The sequence below is a fragment of the Narcine bancroftii genome, chromosome 4 (assembly GCF_036971445.1).
Source record: "Narcine bancroftii isolate sNarBan1 chromosome 4, sNarBan1.hap1, whole genome shotgun sequence".
Lineage (NCBI taxonomy): Eukaryota > Metazoa > Chordata > Chondrichthyes > Torpediniformes > Narcinidae > Narcine > Narcine bancroftii.
In genome coordinates, this window is record NC_091472.1 from 42242757 (window position 1) to 42261953 (window position 19197).

The 19197-nt window shown below is 41.2% G+C and overlaps 1 long non-coding RNA gene across 1 annotated transcript in view; it reads right to left on the reverse strand.

Annotated features, from left to right (window-relative positions):
* Positions 1 to 2520: 2520 nt before the first annotated feature.
* Positions 2521 to 19197, reverse strand: part of LOC138759816 (uncharacterized) — a 46119-nt gene continuing 29442 nt past the window's right edge. The window contains exons 2-3 of the long non-coding RNA XR_011355113.1: positions 4476 to 4540; positions 2521 to 3260 (exon numbers count right to left, since the gene is read on the reverse strand). This is a non-coding gene — a long non-coding RNA (uncharacterized lncRNA). The remainder of the gene's footprint in view (positions 3261 to 4475; positions 4541 to 19197) is intronic.

Below are 19197 nucleotides of genomic sequence, written 5' to 3' on the forward strand. Positions count from 1 at the left end.
ACAGTTGACCTTTCAGATATGAGGCTTTCCTTCTGACTGTTGTTCCTTTTTTTCACCCCTTCCCCTACCTAACTTGGAGCTAACTCATTCTTCTCTTTCTCATTTCTGAACAAAGGTGTCTGACCTGAAATTGTTAACAGGTGCTTCCTGACCTGCTTAGAGTGGACAGCATTTTCCGGTTTTAACTCAGAGGAGCTGATTGCACTTCAGATTGCATGACTGAGGACAGCCTGCATTGATTGGCACGGCATTGTCTGCTCCAGCCCTGCTTGGTGGGACAGAGGATCTGAATAGGTGCAACATACCCAAGTCAGGTGTGCTCTTCACAATAGGATGGATAATTGTGGATTGATATCGTGGGCCACTCTGTGAACAGAATATTGCCTACCATGGAAACTTAACCTTGGCACCTTAATCAGACCCGAGAGTGCCAGTCCAATAATATGGCTACCAACACTTCTGATATCTTAAAGAGTATTTCCAACAAAATGCTTATCTGGCTTTATAAGGTATATCTGATCTGCTCACTCTGTGGTTGAAGTGTAACGCCACAAGCCCAAGTGGGGATGTTTTTCCAGGGAAGACATTGAAATTCATTGAAGCATTCCCAGATCTGCATCATTACTGGCACTCCTCACCCACCAGCACTGACCGCCCACCTCCCCCTAACCAGTAAATCACAAAATTCTGTAGACACCATAGTTGAAGTAAAAAACACACAATGCTGGAGAAGCTCAGCAAGTTGTGTGTGTTTTTATTCATGCCACCCCCACACCCCCCCATCATCTCCCCAATAACCAGTATGAAACATGTCTTCTTCTCATCCATTGGCCATATCTACCATGACATGGGTGCAGGCTGGGGTGGCATTCATTATTCTAATGTATGATCCAGTTGGGCAAAACTCCATGCCACTTATCTACTTCCATTCTTAACTGGTCTACTATTTTCTATCTGCCTGTAGTTGAGCAACCTCAGCTGAAAGCTTCATTTTCCCACTGCTACCTTACCACTACTTCTCTTTGCACCTCTTTCGCTAACCGTTAACTAGCATCAGCAGGGCAGGCAACTTCTGTGAAGAGAGAAACCGAGTAAATGTTTCAGGTTCATGCCCTTTTGTTCGAAAGCTTTCCAGTTCATGTTCTGGCTGGATTGTGGAGAGACAAGTTCAGATCAGGGCCAGAGGAAACAGTCTGTCAGTCGCTGGCCTGGGAAATTGGCTGTCTTTGGGCAGGGAAGAAAGCCAGCATTCTCTGTCTTCTCATTGTTTGTTATCTACTCATATTTGTGGCTTATTCATGGTGGGATTTTAACCAAGTTGGATCGCAAGTGATGGGCAGAATTAGGCCTTTGTCATAACATGAATGAAGACTTGGACAATGTTTCTGAAAGGCAGGATGCAGGTAAGATATTGAAGGCATTCAAAGGTCAACCCTATGAGGATTCCAGAGATAATGGTGCAGTGGTGGGAAGGAAAGACCGGGATTTATAGGAAGAACTTGGACTGAAAGAGGATTGACAAGAGTGGGATGTCTGGTAGGCAAATTCTTGTTAGCTGGACAATTCAGTAAGAAAATAGTATGTTACAGCAAAACAATAGCAGCATAAAGGTTAAGAAAGTTAGAATGTTGTTGCAGAGTTAATGTAGGAGAGGATGTTACATTGAAGTCACTGTATTTCAGTAGCATTTTGTCAAGTTTATTGTCATTTGAATGTACAAATACAACCCAACGAAACAGCGTTCTCCGGCTTTAGGAGCAAAACACGCGCACACCCAGACGTAACGGATACAGACAAACAATACATATGGAGGACAAGAATTCATATCTACAAGCAAATAAATAAATATTGTTTCATAAATATGAAAGGCTTGGATAGTTAGAGTGAGCAGCTCCTTTGGTCGTTCAGCCTTCTCACTGCCCACGGGAAGAAGCTGTTCCTCAGCCTCGTGGTGCTGGCTCTGATACTCCTGGATCTCATTCCTGATGGAATCAGATGAAAGATGCCATGTGTGGGGTGGAAAAGGTCCTCAATGATTTTTTGCGCCCTCTTCAGACAACGATCTCAGTAGATCGTGTTGATAGGAGAAGGAGGACTCCAGTAATCCTCTCTGCCATTCTTATGGTCCTGTGGATTGACCTCTGATCCATTTCTCTGCAAAAACTGTAGCACGCTGTGATGCAGCCGGCCAGGACATTCTCAATCGAGATCATTGACACAATAGTGGCTGGTAGCTGTGCCCACTTCAGTCTTCTCCGCAAGTGCAGTTGCTGTTACGCCTTCCTGACAAGTGAGAAGATGTTTGTCCATGATAGGTCACTAGTTAAGAGAACTTCAAGGAAGTTGGTGCTCTCCCCTCTCTCCACTACCGAGTTATTTTTTAAATTTTTTTTAATTTTTCACACTATGAACCATACTGACCAAAAACACACAAACATTTCCCTCTTGAATATACACAGTGTCATTTTCTCCCCTTTCCCCCCTCCCTTCCCTCCCTCCTTCACCCCCTCCCCACCCACTCAACATTCAACACATATGATACATTAAACCCATTAAAAAATGTCATCACACAATGAAAATAAACAAGCAATTTGTGTCATCTACCTTTACACACTGGGTCAGTTCATTTCGTCTTCTTCTCATTCCGTCATTTTAGGCGGTGGAGGTCCGCGGTAGGACTTCTCTGTTGTGTTCCATGTACGGTTCCCAAATTTCTTCGAATACTGTGATGTTATTTCTTAAATGATATGTTATTTTTTCCAATGGAATACTTTTATTCATTTCTATGTACCATTGCTGGCTCTCTTCTAATTTCCAGGTTGACATAATACATTTTTTTTGCTACAGCTAAGGCTATCATAATAATAATAAACCGAGTTATTGATGTGTAATGGAAAGTGGTCATTCCAGGTCCTCCTGAAGTCCATGTTCATCTCCATTCTCATTGGGACTCAGGTTGTTATTCTTGCATCATTTAGCTATTTTAACTGTTTCTGTTCTTCTTTAAATGATGTTTTAAGGTTAAACAGGTAAGTTCTATTTGTTTAAAACACAATGCTGGAGAACTCAGCTGGTCAAACAATGTACTTTATCTTCTTCTTTGGCTTGGCTTCGCGGACGAAGATTTATGGAGGGGGTAAGAATGGCAGAGAGGCTCGTTTGTGGCTGACAAGTCCGATGTGGGACAGCAGACACGGTTGCAGCGGCTGCAGGGGAAAATTGGTTGGTTGGGGTTGCGTGTTGGGTTTTTCCTCCTTTGCCTAAGATAAAGATACATAATCAATGTTTCGGGCTTGAGCCCTTCATCAAATATGAAATAATATTGGCAGGCATCTGAACAGAAAGATAAGGGTGGGAGGGGTGAGGAGAAGAGCATGGTCCCAAAGGCAGGAGGCATTAGGAGGAGAGGGAGGGAAGACACAGTACGAAGCAGGGGGAGGAGGAATCACTGAATGAAATGAGAGGGAGGGGGGTGGAGAGCTGAGGGAAAGAAAACAGGGGAAAGGAAAGGGAGGGAAAAGGAGAGTAGGTTAGCAGAAACCGGAGAAGTTGATGTTAATGCTATCTGGCTGGACAGTGTCCAGACAGAAAATCAGTTGTTGTTCCTCCAATTTAGGAGTGGTCTTGATAGGATAGTACATGAAGTCATGGATAGACATGTGAGTGGGACTCAGAACTGAAATGGTTGGCCACTGGGAGATCCCTGTCACTGGTGAAGAAAGAGCAAAGGTCTCAGCAAAGTAAACCTAGTCTGCGTCCAGTCTCTCTGATGTAGAGAAGGCCACAGAGGGAGCAGTAAATTACTCCTGGAGATGTTGCTTTATTTGAAAGGCCTTTTTGGGACTTCGGACTGTAGTGAGGGAGGAGGTGTGGGCACAATTGTGGCATTTCTTGGAACCATAGATGATGGTGCCGGCAGGGTGCGGGTGCGTGTAAGGGGGGGGGGGGCAATGTGGGAGCAGGGTGATTAGTAGGGAGGGATAAGTACAAGAGGGAGTCACAGAAGGAGCAGTCTCTGTGGAAGGCAGAGAGGGGAGAAGAGGGGAAGATGTGACTGGTTATGTGCCAGAAATTCCGGAGGATTAACTGTTGGATGCAGAGGCTGGTAGAGGTAGTAGGTAAGAACAAGTGGAATCCTGTGTTTATTGTATGTAGTGACAGAGGGGGGGGGGGTGGGGCAGGGCAGATGAGCGGGAAATGGAGGAGATGTGGCTGAGTTGATGGTGGTGGAGGGGAAACCATGTTTGTGGAAGAAGGCAGGCATTTCAGATGATCTAGACTGGAAGACCACATCGTGGGAACAGATGTGACAGAATTGGAGAAATTGCCAGAAGGGAATAGAATCCTTGCAGGGGAATGGGTTTGAGGAAGTATAGTTGAGGTAGTTGTAGGAGTTGATAAGTTCTAATTGGGTCTTGGTTCCATGGTAATGCTTGAAATAATCTGACCTCTGACCAACATTTATACTCACTCACTTGTCAAAACTGTAGGTAGTTCCTGGCATTCTCACCACACTACTGAAGACAACGGTTTGGAAATGCTGCAATGACATAACAATCCAGAATTTACTTTAACGCCTCACAATTAGTTCCCTCCATTTGTCATTTGAAACTTTTCACTGAAATTTGCTGCTTATGGAGAAGAAGATGGTCTGGTGCCCTCTGCAGGACGTGTAGTGGAGATCAGTCTCTCTCCACAACCAATCAGCATGGACCTATGAGGAAGTGAACAGAGCAGAGCCTGAACAGGGAAGAGTAAATACAAAGAGTGAACACAATGTCAGATCAGTTGTAGAAAGCAATATTAAGAGAGAGATCAACAGAGACAAGATGAGACAGAGAATATAGAGAATCATGCATTTATTTTAATCCTTTTTAAATGAACAGCAATTAAAATCCAAAGTAACGAGATAACATAGTTGTAATTATTACTTTACAGTCTCATTATGGTTGTTTGCCAGTCATTAAATGTGTCAGTAAAAGAAATTTGAAATGAACAACCCCTGACTTTAGGTGGCAAAGGTATCCGTCAGGAATTGTGCTATTCAATCAATTTATATAGTGAGTCAGGCAGCGAAGTTTGGTTTTTGGGAAGCTGAAGAAAGCAGTACTGAGAAGCTAAAAACATTAAAGATGACAGAAATCCAAAATAACAATTGAAAACACTAGAATGGCATACCAGGTCAGCCTGCAAGAATAGAGAGAAAAGCAGAGTAACGTAAATGTTTTGGGTTGACAACCCTTCCTTAGTCACAGTTAGTGTTGCGGTGAGCGCAATCCCATGGCAACGCCAGTGACTTGGGTTCGAATCCTCCACTGACTGTAAGTTGTTTGTATATCGTGTGTATATCCTCCAGTGATCCAGTTTCCTCAGGGTGCTCCAGCTTCCTCCCATGTTCCAAAGTAATATCGGGTTAGTAGGTTCATTATTCACATGGGTGTACTTGGGTGGGATGGGCTTATGGGCAGGAAGGGCATGTTACCAAGAAGTATATATGAATTAAATTTAAAAATCAATGAGCTACCTCTTCTGAAGTCAATATTTGATTTAAGCAGATGTAGCAATGTGCCACTAGCTCTAAAACGATTTTGTTTCCAAATTCTGATCCATTAAGAAAACAAAATTGTTTTATTACTTTAGTTATCTAGTGAACCAGTGCGGACTCGAAGGGCCGACATGGCCTGTTTCTGCGCCGTAAATGGTTATATGGTTATCTAATACCCGAGGATCAAGTCTTTAAATTATATTAAGTATTTGATGTTGGGTTGAGAGATAAGGGCAATGCTGAAGCATGATAGTAATTGGTGAAACTGAAGCAAAATAAACTTGTAGATTGCTGGTTTATTACACAAAAGTGCTGGAGAATCCCAACAAGCCATGCAGTGTTTTTTATGTAGCAAAGCAAAATCACCTGCATTTACAGACTTGAGCCCTACATCAAGGTATGAGCAAAAGGCAGACAGGTGACAATAAAATGGTGGGGGTGAGGCTGGGGGAGGACCACAGGCCTGCAGGCAAGAGGACATAGGAGGCTATGGGTGGGAGGCACTTTTCCCTCAAAGCTGTGCACATGTGCACATGCACACGTTTTGCAACCAGCACACAAAGGAAATTAATCTTTGTGCTAAAGGTTAGTTACCTAAAGTATTGTAGTAATTAATAATTATACTTAAAGAAAATAATCTCTTAGCTAACTGTTTCTGTTAACTAGTCAGTTAAACAAATAGTTAATCATACTTGCATTATATTGAAACATGCCAATACAATTTTATTAGTCATGAGCGATAGGCTGTGCCAAAATTATCTTGAAACATTTGCACAAGCATTCAGTGCACGCATACTTTTGTCACAGGGGGAAAAAATTGTACGCACACTGACTATTTAAAAAATAGCGAGATCATTGGTGGGAGGGCAAGAGAAAAAGGACAGGAAGTAATAGGGGGAGTGGATAACTCTGGATGGAGAGGGAACATGGCAGGGAGCTGAAGGGAAATAGACAGAAGGACGCAGGGGAGGGGCCTAATGGAAAGAGAAGAAGTTGATGTTAATGCCATCTGATTGGAGAGTGCCCAGAAATAATAAAAGGTGTTGTAACTTTTGTGGGTGGCCTTGGTTTGGCAGTGCATGAGACCATAGACAGATATGTCGGATGATCTAGAATTGAAGCCCTCATCCTGGGATCATATGCGATGGAGATGGATGAATTGAGAGAGAGGAATAGAATCCTTACAGGGGAAAGTATACGCTGAGGTCTAATCGATGGTGACTGTGGAAGTTAATGGGAATGTAGAAAATGGCTGACGAGAGTTTTCCTTCTAAGATGGAGACAGAGAGATTGAGAAAGGGGAGAGTTCTGCCAGAGATGGACCAAGTGAATTTGAGGTCAGGATGAAAGTTGGCAGCAAAATGGATAGTGTTGACAAAGTATGAGAGAGCATCAATGTTATCATCATTGAAGCAGAGGAAGAGTTGAGGAGCCTTGCTTGTGTAGGCTTGAAAAATGGATTGTTGCAGGTACCCATAGCTACGCCTCTGATATGGAGAAAGTGGGGTAAGTCAAGTGAGAAGTTATTGAGGGTGAGAATAAGTTCTGCCAGCGAGAGAAGGGTGGTGGAGGAGGGGGACTGGTTGTCTCTGTTTTTAAGAAAGAAATGAAGGGCCTTGAGACTTTTGGTATGGGGGTTTGAGGTGTAAAGAGATTGGACATCCATAGTAAACAATAAGGTGGCTGATATGACAGAATTGAAAGTTGTAGAAGTGATGGAGGGCATGTGAGGTATCACAGGTATAGGTAGGTAGATCAGGCAGAAAAAAAAAATTGAAGTAAGATAGTACCTGTTCAAGGGGGCACCAGCTCATGGAAACAATGGTCTACTGGGACAAATGAGTTTGTGTATCTTTGATAGGAGATAGAACCTGGCAGTATGGGGTTGGGAAACAAAGAGATTGGAGGCTATGGGAGGGTGATGACCAGAAATGATATCAGAGATGATGCGTGAAATGGTGGCTTGATGTTAAATCAAGATTGCTGGAAAGCTTTTAGCTTCTTCGCCAAATGGACTTGATGTTCAAGTTAAGTTTTATCAACTTTTGCATGACTCATAACAACTGATGAATCATTGAAACTGAAATCCTTCTCGTGCGTGTTCATGCACGATCACCAACTTCTATCATTCATTTCTGGGTTAACCCTGAATGCATAATCAACTCCAGAAATGCTTTGGCCCATTTTGTTAGATTGGGTACAAAGAGGCTGCAGAAAATAGTTTACCTCATTGTGAAAAGGAAGGCAAGTAATCTCAGTCAAATTTATTGCTTAAGCTGTTTTCCACAGCAATATCTCTCAGAATAGTACAGGCCCTGATCTTGAATTAACCTAACCCATATAACATATATCTTTCTTGCTTGGTCCTAATTTATAATGTCAACTGGAGACTGGAGAGAGACAAAACATTGATCAAGGATTGGCATTCAAATAGTTTGCTTCCACTTTTAATTTCTGAAATGTTAACTTTGAAAGTGAGTACAACATTTTTAATTAAAACATTTTAATTTTACAACATTGGTGTCTCAATCTTGCTTTTCTGATAGGTATAACTTTTAATTATTAACATCTACAAGTTACACATGAGGAAAAAAAACTTTTCAAAGTTCGACTGAAAAAATGTTATCAACGTATATTGCAAAGAATCTCAGCAACAATTATGTACTTCCTGACGCAGCATTGAAAGAAACAAAGGATAAATCAGCTGCTAGATTTTAATGGAATATTGTGAAAAAAATTTTTAACATTACTTTCATAAACCTTTTATATGGACACAAGAAATTTCAGTTTCTGAAAAAAAAGCCTACTTTAAAAAAAACTTTTCATCAGATTGAAATTTCCTGTGGTTGCTGGCTGAGCAGGGAGCTGCACCTATTTTTTTAATGACACACCACGGTAGAAGGCCTCTCCTGCCCATGAACAGCAACAGCTGAACTCTTCCAGACAATCAAGATGGCCAACTGAGGATATGTACAGAAGATCCACAGACAAGGCTGGTGTCACAAGGCGCACATGGCGAGGTATTAAACGCAAAACCGACCACAAGTCAACCTTGCGGGTTAGTGATGATGACACCTCCCTCTCTGACAGGCTAAACACCTACTACGCATGGTTTGATGCGGAAAACAACACACCAAAGAAACTCTCATCTCCACCTGAGAAACAGGCGTCCTGGTTAGCAGCGGCAGAAGTGAGGAGGATCTTATCCAGCGTGAACACACACAAAGCGGCAGGACCAAATAACATACCTGGTCGAGTGCTGAGTCACTGTGCAGATCAGCTGACTGAAGTCTTGACAGACATCTTCAATATCTCGCTCCAGCAGCTCATTGTCCCATCAAGAGACAAGGCAGCCACCATGATCATGGTGCCCAGTGGTGGCTGCACTAAATGACTATCATCCAGTGGCGCTGACTTCCACAATTATGAAGTGCTTTGAGCATCTAGTAATGGAGCACAGCAAAGACCTACCAGCTGCAGTGGACCCGTTCCAGTTTGCCTATCTGTCACACCATTCTGCTGACGATTCAATATTTTTGACTATTCACTCCATCTATTTTTTTTTGTATATTTTATTTCAATTTTTAAAGCCAAACATGTAATCAACAAAAACAGGAAAATATTGAATACAGAATAAAAATGATCATCTATGATACATGGCAGACTGTTTGAATGACTATTTTAATTCTGTCTTCACTAAGGAAGACATAACTAATCTACAGGAAATTATTGAGGATCGGGGATCTATTGTGATGGAGGGACTAAAGGAAATAATTGTAAGTCGGGAAGTTGTATTAGTTAAATTGCAGGGATTAAAGGCGAATAAATTCCTGGGGCCGGATAGTCTGCATCCGAGAATGATGAAGGAAGTGGCCCAGGAAATAATGGATGCATTGGTGATAATGTTACAAACTTCTTTGGATACTGGATTAGTTTCTGAGGATTGGAGGGTGGCCAATGTGACCCCACCCTTTAAGAAGGGAGGGAGAGAGAAATCGGGAAACTACAGACCAGTTAGCCTGACATTTTGGACAAGTTAGGCGAGTGGGCCAGGACGTGGCAGATGCAGTATAATATGGATAAATGTGAGGTTACCCACTTTGGAGGTAAGAACAGGAAAGTGGATTATTATTTAAATGGTATCTGTTTAGGAAAAGGGGAGATGCAGTGACACTTGAGTTGCTGTGCATCAGTCATTGAAAGTGGGTGTGCAGGAGCAGTAGGCGGTGAGGAGGGCAAATGGTATGTTGGCATTCATAGCAAGAGGATTTGAGTACAGGAGTGGGAGATCTTGCTGCAGCTGTACAGGGCCTTGGTGAGAACACACCTGGAGTACTGCGTGGAGTTTTGGTCGCCTTATCTGAGGAAGGATATCCTTGCCTTGGAGGAGTTGCAGAGAAAGTTCACTAGGCTGATACCAGGGTTGGAGGGGCTCACATATGAAGAAAGGTTGGATAGATTAGGCTTGTATTCTCTGGAATTTAGAAGATTGAAGGGGGATCTTATAGAAACATAAAATTCTTAAGGGTTTAGACAGACTAGATGCAGGAAGGTTGTTTCCAATGCTGGGAAAAACCAGAACCAGGGGCCATAGTTTAAGGATAAGGGGGAAATTTTTTAGGACTGAGATGAGGAAAAATTTCTTCTCTCAGAGAGCGGTAAATATTTGGAATTTTTTGCCAAAGGAAGTAGTTGAGGCAGGTTCCCTGTCAATATTTAAGTGTAGGTTAGATTTGGCCCTTGTGACCAAGGGGATTAGGCGGTATGGGAGAAGGCAGGAACCGGGTACTGATCAGCCATGAATGGCGGTTTAGGCTTGAAGGGCCAAATGGCCTACTCCTACACCTATTTTCTATGTTTCTATGTTTCTACATGATGGCTATAATCCTCCGCCCTCCCATGAAAGTTTAGTAAAGTAAGAAAGTAAGTCCCAATAAGTGAAGAAAGAAAAGAAAGGAAAGAGAAAAAAGTGAAAAATAGGGATTGTCGTGGATCTATTATCTACCCCACAAATTTCACATTTTCCAAATTTAAGTGGATCTTGAGGGGATGCTAACGTAGGTTTTGTGGGTGAGAGGAAACGCAATTAAAGATTTGCACCTACATGTTGTTAATATGGCTGCCATATTTTTAAGAAAACATCATATATATTTCTTAGATTTTAAGTAACCTACTGTAGAGCTCGTCGAAAGAACCAAAGACTTGTTGATCCAAACCAAGGCTTTTATTAGCAAAAGACCGGAGCTCTTCACAGGTGGCCGACCAGTCCGGAATGATCCGACCTGGCTAGGGCCACAACCCTTTAAGGCCCAGACAATAGGTGTGGCTTAGCTCTCAGCCAATCGCTGTAAGCACAGTCTAGATACAGTAACTATATACACTATGTACATTGGTGATCTGTACTATCACACCTACTCAAGTGGAACACAACTATGCATTTCTGCATTCCAATGAGCTATCCTTTAAAGTAGCCACTATACATTTTATGGCCACTGCCAATGTAATCTTGACAAATATTGTTTGATATTGATATTGGTGCAACCTCATTTTGTGTCTTTTACTGGTAATATTCCCCAATAAGAATAGTTATTGGTTCTGTGGAAATTGAATCCCTGTAATTTGCTCTAAGGCTTTCGCCAGATATACCCAAAAGGGTCTAACTTGAAACATTACCAAGTTGAATGTAAAAAAGTTAATCTCCTCACCACACTTAAAACATTGCTCAGGAATTTAATTTAGTTAATTTTTGCAGTGTGAGATGCAGTGGGTGCAAAAAATTATATTGCATCTATCTGTATCTTACATTTATTGTATTTGTCATACAGTCTTGTCATTAGTCAGACCAAATTTGATCATCAATACTTATATTTAAGTCTGATTCCCATCTCAGTTTAGGGGTTCCCATTTGAAGTAATAAAGACGTGGCTGAAATAAATTTATTTGTGTTTGCCTTTCGAATCAGAGTCTCTACATCACTACACTTTGATAGAGTCATTGTTGGGACCAGTTTATCCCTTAAATATGCTCTTAACTGAAAACAGCAGAATATTGTATTATAAGCAAATTCCAAACTTGTTTTTTAATTGTTCAAATGGAATAAGTTCATGATAATCCTCAATGAACCTGATCCCCTTCTGGGACTAGGCATCCAAAATTGTATGATCCATTGTTAAGGGTATAAGTCTTTCTGAGTCAGGGGTGTTTTTTGAGATATTTCCCCCCCCCCCACCCCCCTTATTCCCCATCTGGTAATTTATTTTGTTCCACATATTAATTATATGTTTTAACAAGGGGGCTTCTTTCCCACCAGATATTAATTTTGAGTCCCATTTATATACAAGATCCTCTGCTATCTTCTCTCCCATTTTATAGAATTCTATTTTCACCCATGAAGATTTCTCCCTCAAATAGGGAAGAAAAAAATTTAGTTTGGGCTGCTCGATAATAGTTTTTTAAATTTGGTTGGGAGTTGTAAACTCCCAGCTCAAATTTCCATGTTAATTTCTCTATGGAGACTCTGGTCATCTTACCTTTCTAAAGAAATTTTCTGACACGTTTATTTAGTTCCTGAAAAAAAAACCGAGGCAATGGTAGGGGCAGAGTCTGAAAGATATATTGTACTCTTGGAGATATATTCATTATTACACAATTAACTCTACCAACTAATGTTATTGGGAGAGCCATCCACCTCTTCAAAAACTACTTCAACTATTTAAGGAAGGGGATAGTTTAATTTCTGTAAATTATTATCTGTTTTAATCCCTAAATATTTGATCCCATTTAGTGTCCATTTAAATTGAGTACTTCTTTAATATTGATTGTAATTCCCATCCATAAATGGCATAATTTCACTTTTATCCCAATTTATTTTATAACCTGAGGCTTTCCCATACTCTTCCAGTTTTGAGTACAATTTCTGTAATGAATTTGCTGGTTCTGTCAAATATATCAATCTGCAAATAAATTAATCTTATCCTCCTCTTGGTTAACCCTAAATTCCTTAATGTCTGGATCATCTACTCCATCTTGACCCACCTAGAGAACGATGCCTCATATGCTAGACTGTTGTACATTAAATTCAACACAATCAACCACAGAGACTGATAGATAAATTGTCCTCATTCAGACTCAGTATTCCTCTATGCAACCAGATCCTGGACTTCTTGATTGAAAGACCTGGGTTGGCACCAAAACCTTGAGCCCCATCACTCTAAGCATTGACGCACCTCAGGGCTGCGTGCTCAGCCTGCTACTGTTCACGCTGCTAACTCACGGCTGAACTGCCAGGTACAGCTCCAACAGAATAATCAAGTTTGTGGATGACATAACAGTAGTTGGCTCATCAACAGCAATATTGAGTCAGGTTACAGAGAAGAGCATGAAAGGCTCGTACAATGGTGTAAGAGCAACAAGCTGAGTCTTAACCTGTACAAAACAAAGGAGATGATTGTGGACTTCAGTAGGATGAAAGAACACACCCCTACTGCATATCAATGGATCTGTTGTAGAGAAAAGTAGGGAGCACAAAGTTACCTTGGTGGTCCCATCCTGGAGCTGCAACACCTCCTCATTAGTCAGGAAGATACAGCAGCATCCACACTTCCTAAAGAGCCTGAGGAGGGCAAAGCTATTCTAACAAAGTTCTACAGGAGCAACAATAGAGAGTGTCCTGGCTGGCTGCATCATAGTGTGGAATGGTAGCTGGAAAGCATCACATTGGAAGTCAGTATGGAGTGTGATTTAAACTGCTGAGAAGATCCTTTATCAAAGATATATACAGGGAGTGGTGCTTAAAGAGAGAATCATCAGGGGCCCTTTTACCATTCAGCCCACAATATGTTTAGTCACTTTCAGGTGTCCCAACGAAGATCATTCGCCGGCAGTCATGGCTGGGGGAGTGCAGCTGGCACGTTCAGGTGGCCGTGGAGAGGACGCCTTTCTGTCACTTGAGCGTGCCAGCTGTTGGATAGCCGTCTACCAGTGAACGCCGGCTCCTCGGGACTGTGGCCTAGTCCCGCCCATGGTTTGGATCCCGCCCCGACCTCATTCAGTTAAAGGTCAGGGAAAGGAAGTGTGGGGAAAAATGTTTATTAACTTTCAGAACTAAAGTGCTTTGAAGTTTTAATTTCGGGAATGGTCAGTTTAGAATTAACATAAACAAGAAAACCTGAAGATGTTGAGGTCTAGAGCAGTGCACAAAATTACTGGAGAAATACAAAATTCAGCGAAAGTTTTTTTTTTAATCGACTTTTCAGGCTCGAAACGTTGGTTGCCTTTTGCTTTCTATGGACACTTCATGACCTGCTGGGTTTCTCCAGCACGCTTGCGCACAAATGTTTTGAAATGACTCATCGAGAACAGAAAATGGGGAAAGTTCTTGCCTCATTACAGGATGGTGCAGGGGTCCCACCGCTGGATGCCAAACCCCTTTGAGGAAGCCTATCATTATATGCCTTGAATTGGTAAACAAGGTTGATGGTGGAGAAAATAGAATAAACAAATGGCTGAATTAAGAATCGGATTTTTTTTTCTTCCATATAGGAATATGCAGCCCCTGTTGTATGTTCGCATGTCCGAAGCACCTGCTTTATAAGACAAATGTTTTCTGATCTCATTGCACTTGGACCCTTTACAGTTCAACATAATGACCCTGTGATTTTCACAAATTGAATCCAAACACTTGGTGTTACGTTTATCACAGACTCTGAAATGAAGCGGGGTGGGGGCGTGGGTTTTGACTTTTGTATGAGATATATGGAAAACATGATTTTTGAAATAAAAAGGGTGGGGGGGTGACTATTACATAGGATCTACTATTGCACAAGTATATACAATATTCATTTGAATGGGTTGGCTGTATTGCATTAAAATGTGAGCTCAGGTTAATTTTTGTTTATTTTGATTCATATTTCCATTTTAAATTAACATGAAAGATTAATGAACCTTGGGAAAATCTACATGATTATTAATTACTTTTTATTTTCCAAAATGATGTAAATCCATTTGAAACTTAAATGTCGAGGGATACAGGAGTTGTTTAAAAGTAATAAAAATATTTTTGATGGGCTGTTAAAGGTCATCGGTTCTGGTTATTGTAGTATGATCAATAACCACAGGCAGACACAAAGGTAGTGATTAAAGGCTTAAAACATCAGTCACATCTTTACATACTGTTGGTCTAGTTCCAAGGCTGGTATGGAAGGAGGAGACTAGGGCTATCAGCCTTAATTGGGATCTATGGAGAGGAATTACCGGGTCAGAGGAGGGACAGTCTGTACAGTCGGGTGAGGTCACACCTGCACTACCTGGTTCCTCCACATTCACTACATGCTTTCTGCTTTGCCTTATGAAAGGGCCTCCAGGATGGCCTACCTTAACAGGAACCACAACATATTAGAGAAGCTATGGGATTTACATGGACCAAATGTGATCCTGGGCTAGTTCGAGTATTGTATATCCTATTGTTAGTTTCCTTAATTTGGCATGTTTTCCTCCCAGGTTAATTTTATAGATTTGTTATTTCACTTTACCAGTTTTCCATTGATTTTGACTGGATTTGTTCATTATCATTTCTTCTTTTTTTTTAATTTTAACATGCTAAGAAAGGAAGGCAGGCATGAAAAATGGAAATAAATGTAACAAGCAAGTTGTGTACTTGTAGGCAAAAAACGTAGACCTCGAATTTGTGTGTGAAATGTCAGAACAACCAGTGATGCCCAGACAAAATTTCTCATTAACACAGCTTTCGCATGGGTTTCTTGGCAGAGCTTCCACCAGGTGGAATTTATACCAGTCAGTTATGGGTGGCAATGGAAGAGATTGTTGTGGCTCTGCTTGAGATTTTTACATCTTTGCTGGACATAAGTGAGGTACCAGATTGGGCTGTGTCACGCACTAACAACCTTTTAATTATGTTTGGGACTAAAGGGTTTTTTGTTTAACACTAACACAGGAACAGCAATGGGAAATACACCAGACAATGACAAAATCAAAATAATAATTTTTATTAAACTATTAATAACATAACATTTCTGACTTAACTCAAAGATTACTTAACTCCACTATGCGCAAATGTAAATGTATGTGTGTGTGCGTATAAATCAAGTCTGAATCTAAGAAGTCAATCTTTAAAAGTTCAGCATCATTTTAGTCTTGCTTGAAGGTATTAAATTCTCAGTACAGAAATAATCACAGAGTGCTTTTAAACTTATATCTTCAGGCCTCTTTACTCACAAATGTTTTCCACATGAAGAATCTGCCCTTTTCTCAATGACAACAAATGTCGCTATTTTCTTCCACAATGAATTCACAAACCCAGACAAAGGGTGAAACAACTGCGCTAAACACAAAAATAGACCCAATAGAATTCTTTCCTCTCTTCCAAAGAGACAGAAAGTGGTCTTCATTAATTCAATAGCCTCTGATTCTGTTTTCCCCTTTTTCAAGAACAAACACACAACAAACAGCACCAATTCTGGTTACTGTAACTCAACCCTGTCTTTCACAAGGTTTCAATCCTTGAATGTCACAGAGTTTTTACTTCTGTGAACTCCAAGCTGAACTGTTTCAAAACTGAAACAAAATGTCTGTATTTGGTAATATATTTCTCCAAATCATGTGACCGTTACATCATCACTGAAGTGAGTCCCAATTCTTGGAAGCTACGACCATCAGTTTTATTTCTACCAAACTTCTGTTCTTTTTTCAAAACCATTCCATATCCATAACAACCTCTGTCCTCATCTCTGTTCAAGAGGCTTAAGTGTTTTGGATTAAAAACAGAAGGCTTCCTCAACAGTACTTGAATAATTAAGATCCACTTGAAATCCATTACCTCTGTCTGACCAAGACACGTTGACTTCGAAAACAATGGTCCTCTATAAATGTGCTATGATCTGTGTGTGATTCTGTACCAACCCATAGATAACATTAAGAATACAGATAAAATATTTTAACTCTATAATTTACTTTACTAAGACATTTTAATAAAAGAAATATAGTTTAATATTAAATTAAAGATTAACATATATCTGTTACAGCTGAAAATGGCAAATGGAATTTTATCCATACTAATTTGAGTTGGTGCATTTTGGGAGTAATAATGAAACCAAGATCTCAACGGTGGAAGAGGCAGGTGAAGTTACTTCGAACTCAACTGCTGTGAAGGCAGACGAAGGCTGCAACAAATCCATCAGCTCCGTTTGTTGTGGTTTCCATGACATTGGAATCAGTTGGTTGATTTGTGAAGTATCATGTGGTTCTTGGAGTGTAACATCAAGTACATGTTAAACAAATACACGCACAGACATCTTCGGTCTGTGGAAAATGGAACAAAGTCCATCATCTTTGTCCTTGAGGGATATCCACAACATGTTCCATAAATAGTAGAGTGTATTGAGGAACAGAATGACCTTGGAGTACTAACCAAGGGATCCTTGAAGGTAGCAACAGAAAGAGATAACATCGTTCAGAAGTCATATGGGAATCTAGCCTTCATTAGTCAGGGCATTGAATACAGAAGTAGACAGGTTATTATCCAAGTTTAAAATAATACTGAATACTGGATGCAGTTCTGGTCAATGGATTACAAGAAGGAAGTGATCACACTGAAAGGGGTACAGAGGAGATTCATTGGGTTGTTGCCTAGGGTGAAGCAGCTCAGCTATGAAGATAGACTGGAGAAGCTTGATCTGTTCTCCCTGGCGTAGAGGTTGTTAAGAAGGGACATGATTTATGTATACAAAATGATGAGTGCATAGATAAGGTAGACAGGACCGCAGGAATATTTTTCCTGTACTCTTTGGCTTGGCTTCGCGGACAAAGATTTATGGAGGGGGTAAATGTCCACGTCAGCTGCAGGCTCGTTTGTGGCTGACAAGTCCGATGCGGGACAGGCAGACATGGTTGCAGCGGTTGCAGGGGAAAATTGGTTGGTTGGGGTTGGGTGTTGGGTTTTTCCTCCTTTGTCTTTTGTCAGTGAGGTGGGCTCTGTGGTCTTCTTCAAAGGAGGTTTAAACAAAGGACATAGATTCAGGGTAATAGGAAAGAAAGTTGGAGGGGATATGAGGTGACCTTCTTTGCTCAAAGAATGGCAAGAACTTAGCTGTAGCAAAGATGAGGAGAACCCTATCCAAGGTAAACCCACCCAAGGCAGTGGGATCAGGCAATCTGCCTAGTCAGGTACTGAAGGACTGCCATAGACCAAATGGCAGAGATCTTTATGGACATCTTCATTGCCTCACTGCAGCAATCCATCATCTCACAGGTTTCAAGACAGTCACCATCATCCCAGTACCAATAACGTGCCTCAATGACTATTGCCACATAGCACTGACCTCCACCATTATGAAATGCTATGAGTATCTGGTTATAGAATACATCAAAACGCACCTCCCAGAGATGATGGACCCATTTCAATTCACTTATAGAAGAAACTGTTCCACAGATGATGCTATATTCTTGTCCCACCACTCCGTTGTGAACTACCTGGAGAATGACGCCACATACATCAGTCTGCCGTACATCAACCAGCTTGGCATTTAGCATGATAATTGCTCAGAGGCTGGTGGAGTAGCTGTCCTTGCTGGGACTCCAATCAGTATACAGAGGGACTTGAGAGTGCTTGTGCATGAATCGCAAAATGTTAGGTTGCAAGTGCAGCAGGTTATTAAGAAGGCAAATGGAATGTTGGCCTTCATCGCTAGAGGAATTGAATTCAGGAGTAGGGAGGTAATGTTGCAACTGTATAAGGTACTGGTGAGACCGCACCTGGAGTACTGTGTCCAGTTCTGGTCTCCATATTTGAGGAAGGATATACTGGCTTTGGAGACGGTCCAGAGGAGGTTTACTAGGTTGATCCCTGGGATGAAGGGGTTGACTTATGATGAAAGATTAAATCGTCTAGGATTGTATTCGCTCGAGTTCAGAAGAATGAGAGGAGATCTTATAGAAACATATAGGATTATGAAGGGTATGGATAGGATAGATGTAGGAAGGTTTCTTGAGCTGGCCGGGGAAACTAAAATGAGAGGACACAGTCTCAAGATTCGGGGGTGTAGATTTAGGACAGAGATGAGGAAAAATAGTTTTTCCCAGAGAGTAGTGAATGTTTGGAATTCTCTAACCAGGGAAGTGGTTGAGGCTGCCTCATTAAACATATTTAAAATTCGGTTAGATAAATTTTTACATGATAGAGGAATTAGGGGATATGAGGAAAAGGCAGGTAGGTGGAGTTAGGTCAGAAATTAGATCAGCCATGATCGTATTGAATGGCGGAGCAGGCTCGATGGGCCATTTTTGGCCTACTCCTGTTCCTACTTCCTATGTTCCTATGTTCCTATGACTCAACACCCCTCTCTGTAATTGGATTCTAGACTTCCTAATTGAAAGACCGCAATCTATCTGCATCAGTAGTAGAATGTTGAGCACAGGCGGACCACAGAGCAATGTGCTCAGCCCACTCCTGTTCACTTTATTGACCCATGGCTGCATCGCCAGATTCAGCTTCAACAGTGCATTAGGTTTGCAGATGATAAAACAATAGATGGCCTCATCAGCAACAATGTTGAGTCGCACTACAAAGAAGAGGTTGAAAATCTTGTGATATGGTGTGAGAGAAACCACCTGAGTCTCAAAATGAACAAGATGAAGGA